General features: G+C 39.6%; 1 pseudogene; it reads right to left on the minus strand.

Annotated features, from left to right (window-relative positions):
• Positions 1 to 2,804: 2,804 nt before the first annotated feature.
• On the minus strand, positions 2,805 to 2,905 carry LOC111726622 (annotated as a pseudogene).
• Positions 2,906 to 5,684: the final 2,779 nt, after the last annotated feature.

A 5,684-nucleotide genomic window follows, 5' to 3' on the forward strand; every position in this document is an offset into this window, starting at 1 on the left:
ATTTTATTGTATTTTGATTATGTATGATTTCCTATGATATTCTCTAATAAAAGCTGTACAAGACAGTAAAGTACACGTAGGTATCAATACAGCAGGCCTAGTTCCTCATGTTGACCATTTTCCTTGTATGTTGACCGTTTGCTTACAGTCCCTTGGGCCACCTGACAGAGGGTCTACTGTATATATTTATTGGTGCACAGAGGTTGTACACCAATAAATGTGTGTGCCATACATTGGTTAAACATTTTATCATATCATATAATCTCTTCTATTCTTTTTTTTTTTTTTTTTTTTTGAGACAGAGCCTCAAGCTGTCCCCCTGGGCAGAGTGCCGTGGCATTACAGCTCACACAAACCTCCAACTCCTGGGCTCAAGCGAGTCTCCTGCCTCCGCCTCCCAAGTAGCTGGGACCACAGGCGCCCGCCATAACGCCCGGCTATTTTTTGGTTGCAGCCATCATTGTTGTTTGGCGGGTCCGGGCTGGGGATTCGAACCCGCCACCTTAGGTGTACTTGGCTGGCGCCTTAGCCGGTTGAGCTATAGGCACCGAGCCAATCTCTTCTATTCTTTAGAAAGAATGTGAAGTATGTACTAATAACACAATTTTTGGGATGAGGGAGCTGAAGTTCAGAGAATTTAAGACCTTGTCCTGAGTCAGTAACCTGACTATAAGTCCATGCTACGGTACGTACACACTAATATTGAGTTGTTCCTCCTTTCTACTGCCTGTAACACCCCAGGTCTCTGGATCAATAAATACTTTTTCTTTAAAGGAGAATACCTGGTTTCACGCTAGTTCCAAATGCTGGTAATTAAATCAGAATTAGCATGAAAAAGTGGTTGTTTAGAAGTTCCACCATAAGCCTGCGGGACCCTTAAAGTTGGCAGCACGGCCCCAGGTTAAGGGGAATACATTTAATTCCCTCTAATCCCCAATTGCAGCGACTTCAAGGCATATTCATCCCATTCAAAGCTTCTGTTTAACTCTCCTTCTACCAACCCAGGATAGCCCTTTCTATTTGATCATTTAAGGGTGGAATTCAGGGGTGCAGAATCCTGCGGTCAGGACTTCAGACAGCAGTTCTTGGGCTTTCACTGGTGGAAATTCAGTTGGCAATTCAGGGCGGTCTTTGTCACGAAGAAGGATGAAGAGGTAAGCCTCTGTAATGACTCTCAGCTATTAAATTTGATCACCATCTGAAATCGATAATCCCAGACTAGAGGGATCAGTTACGGTCAGCTGTAATTTATATTACAAAGAAGCCTGGAGGAGGGTGCAGGGACGCAGGTGCAGGAAGGTGATGGGACCATGTGGGGACCCAGGCTGGTCGTCCCACACTTCTGACACTGCTGCAGGATGGAATCCCGAGGCAGCTGCTTTTCAAAATTGGAGATATCTATTTTTTTCTGATTTTAAAATAATGCATGCCTATCATTATTTTTTTTAATCATGCAATATGAAAAGGTTTAAAAAGAAAATTAAAATCCACCTTTAATGCTGCCTAATGATAATACTTAATGACAACATGCTGTGTAATCTTCCTGACTTTTTTCTGTTCACATACCTTTAACCCTCCACAATTGTTTTGAAGACAGGTCTATTACTTTGGGACTTTATTTTATCACGTCTAGTATATCCTAAGTAATATTTCCAAAAGAATATATATCAATGTTGCTATTTTTAATAGATTTATGATATTGCATCATAGAGATGTACCATTCCATTATAGTGCTTCTGTTATAGAGATGTAATATTAAATGCAGCAGCCAATCCTTTCTTTTAAATCTTCTCTACCTTGCCATGATTATAAACAAGGCTGCAACAAACACTTTGGCACGTCTTTGTTATTTCATTCTGTAGTTATCAATCCTGATTCTGAAATTCCACAAGACTCCAGGAACCTCAATCTCACTTATGTACACCCGCTAGGTAAATTATGGCTGAAACATTCATTCAGAAGATATTTATGAATATGAATATGGTGTTCCAGACACAAGCCTATGTTCTCTGGATACACAGGGAGTCAAACAGACTAACCCTCTGCCCTCAGAATGCTCCTCAGATTTAGAGGAAGGAGGTAAATGATAAAATAGATGACAGTGTGTTAGACTGTAGGGTTAAGGAGAAAAATAAGGCAAATAAATGTGGCTTCTTTTGTAGCCATTCAGTATTTGTTCCCAGTTCTCTGTCTTCAGGCTATTCAGCTTAATTCACCAAACACCTGCTGAGCCTCTAGGACCTACTCAGATGTCCTCAAACTATGGCCCACGGGCCACGTGCAGCCCACCTAGGACATTTATCTGGCCTGCTGGGTGTTTTTGCCACTGCTGCCTGTCCTGCTTAGCAGCCGACTCATCCTGGAGCCCGTAGTCTGGCCCTCCAACAATCTGAGGGACAGTGAACTGGCCCCCTGTTTGAGGACCCCTGCTAGTCTAGGTCATGCCATATGCTGTTCTAGGTATTGGGAATGGGGTGGAGGGCTGGGTGTAGTGCTAGGGTATAAGTCCCAGCACAGACGAGCCCACCCATCAGCTTCTGACGTAGCCATTTCACTTATGCATATGTATATTTTTTCTTTTGGCTATTCTTTTTTTTCTTTTATTAAATCATAGCTGTGTACATTAATGCAGTCATGGGGTACAATGTGCTGGTTTTATATACAATTTGAAATATTTTCATCAAATTGGTTAACATAGCCTTCACAGCAATTTCTTAGTTATTGTGTTAAGACATTTATATTCTACACCTAGTTAATTTTGCATGTACCCTTGTAAGATGCACTGTAGGTGTGGTCCCACCAATAAAAATATGGAACACTTCATGAATTTGCATGTCATCCTTGTGCAGGGGCCATGCTGATCTTCTCTGTATTGTTCCAATTTTAGTATATGTGCTGACCATATTTTTTTTTATTAAATCATAGCTGTGTACATTCATGCATTTATGGGGTACAATGTATTGGTTTTATATACAATTTGAAATACTTTCATCAAACTGGTTAACATAGCCTTCACTGCACTTTATTAATTATTGTGTGAAGACATTTATACTCTACACTTAGTAGATTTGACATGTTTTGTCTTCACAATTAGATCAGACAGTCCTAGAGGTCAGGAGTTTATACTTCATACTTCCCTTTGTTCTCCTGAGCTTTTAACAGAATGTATTGGTACGGAGTTAGTGTTCAATAAATTCTCATTTCATTCTTGTGAAATTGAAATGATACAGGTCCTGCTAAGCCAAGAAAGATTCAGAGTGAATTAATTCTACTTAAGCTTTGGGTTTTTTCTTTTAAAGTACACAGGCTAATGAGAAAGCTGCCTTTTTAGATTATGATGTTGGCATAAAAAAACAGCTAAATATAGTAATATAAATATGGTTATATTGAATATAGTAATTTTTAGCAAATTTGCACAAATATGACTGAATAAGCAATACTATGTTTTATGGAAAAGCATAAACCAAGCAGAGAAGGGTGCTGCATTTTAATCCTCTCTGTGTGGCTCATTTAAACCGCCTGAGAGCCTAATAACACTGCCAATCTCTGCCTGAAGGGGGAGCTCCAGCACTCATTTGCTTCTTGGCCTAGGTTTTGAACGCTCTTAACGCTCCCGACAACATCTGGTTTTGAACTCCTTTCTGGCTACCAACTGGCTGTTTTTCTTTTCTTTTCTTTCTTTCTTTTTTTCTGTACGCTTGTTTGTTTTAAACTTTGCTATACAAACATTAAGTGAATCTAAAAGAATGAAGCAGCACAGGATAAGACTTTGGCTTTACAGCTATCATGGTTGAATGCCTAACATTTGCCAGGATTGTATCCTGTGTGCTACATATGTTATTTCTAGTTCTCAAAACAAACTTGAAAAAGGGATACTATTGTTTCCACCTTTATAATGATATATATATATGTATATATATACATATATGTATATATATATACATATATATGTATATATGTATATATATATTTTAGATAGAGTCTCACTTCACCCTCAGTAGAGTGCGGTGGCGTCTTAGCTCACAGCAACCTCAAACTCTTGGGCTCAAGTGATCCTCTTGCCTCAGCCTCCTGAGTAGCTGGGACTACAGGCACCCGCCACAATGCCTGGCTGTTTTTTAGAGACAGGGCCCTCGGCCTCCCAAGTGCTGGGATTACAGGCATGAGCCACTGCACCTGGCCTCTTGTTTCCACTTTGCAGCCCAGGAGTCTGAGGCTGAGAGAGGTTAAGGAACTGGCCTGAAGTCGTGGAGGTGGATCTGTCTAAACCAGGGTCCAAGCACCGTCTACCTTGTGCGCTGCTCTCACTAGCTGACTCTACTTGTCTGTTATTTACTGTTGTCATCCTATTATTGTCAGAGTTGGTGTCATTATGGCAAAAGTGGTGCAGTTTTGAGTATGTGTGATCTGGACACACTTTTTAAAAAGACTATTATTTTAAAGAGTACTTTGAGGTTCACAAAAAATCAAGATGATGTTACAGAGATTTCTCATATATCCCCTGCCCCCACACATGCACAGGCTCCCCCCAGAACAGCATCAACACCAGACTGGTACACTCCATACAACCCAGGAACCCATGATACATCTCTATCATGCAGAGTCCTTAATTCCCATCAAGGCTCACTCTTAGTGTTGTACATTCTATGGGTCTGGTCAAATGTGTAATGACATATATCCACTACTGTGTTTCCCTGAAAATAAGACACTGTCTTATATTTATTTTTTCTCAAGAAGACACACTAGGACTTATTTTCAGGGGATGTCTTATAACTCTCCACGCCAAAATGCATGGCGTGGCTGTGCAGCGTATTTGGTCTTATTATCGGGGTAGGGTTTATATTTAACAAATGCATAGAAATCCTGCTAGGGCTTATTTTTTGGGTAGGTCTTATTTTGGGGGAAGCACAATATTACAAGATCAAAAAGAGTTTCACTTTCCTAAAATTTCTCTAAGCTCTGCCCTAAAAATTCTCTATGCTGTCTATGCTCTCTCTCTCCAACCTCTGGCAACCACTGATATTTTTACTGTCTCTATCTATAGTTTTGCTTTTTTCACAGTGTCATATGTTTGGAATCATACAATATGTATAGCAGTGTTTTTCAACCTTTTTTAAATCTCATGGCACACTTGAACCTGTAGTTCAACTTCTGCAGCACACTTAAATTGTATTGATCAAAAAAAAGAGTAAAAAAGAATATACTTACCATGCTTTGAACTTCTTTCAAAAATTATTTAATTAATGATCTTTAAAAATTTTTGCGGTACACCTAAGATCCTCTTGCTGCGTGCCAGTGTGGATGAAAATCACTGGTGTTTATCCTTTTCAGATCGGCTTCTTTCACTTGGTAGTGTGCATTTGAGTTTCTTCTGTCTTTTTATGGCTTGATAGCTCATTTCTTTTTGGTGCTGAATAATATTCCATTGTCTGGATGTCTCTCAGTCTATTACTCATTCACCTACTGAAGGACATCTTGGTTACTTCCAAGTTTGGGCAATCATGAATAAAGCTGCTATAAACATCTGTGTGCAAGTTTTTGTATGGACATAAGTTTTCAACTCCTTAGCATAAAGGAGTGCAATTACTGGATCATATGGTGAGAGTATATGTAGCTTTATAAGAAATTGTCTTCAAAAGGGACAATACCATTGTCACCAGCAAAGAATGAGTGTTCCTTTTGCT

Source organism: Otolemur garnettii, unplaced genomic scaffold (assembly GCF_000181295.1).
Source record: "Otolemur garnettii isolate 467f Iridium unplaced genomic scaffold, OtoGar3 scaffold00073, whole genome shotgun sequence".
NCBI classification, from domain to species: Eukaryota; Metazoa; Chordata; class Mammalia; order Primates; family Galagidae; genus Otolemur; species Otolemur garnettii.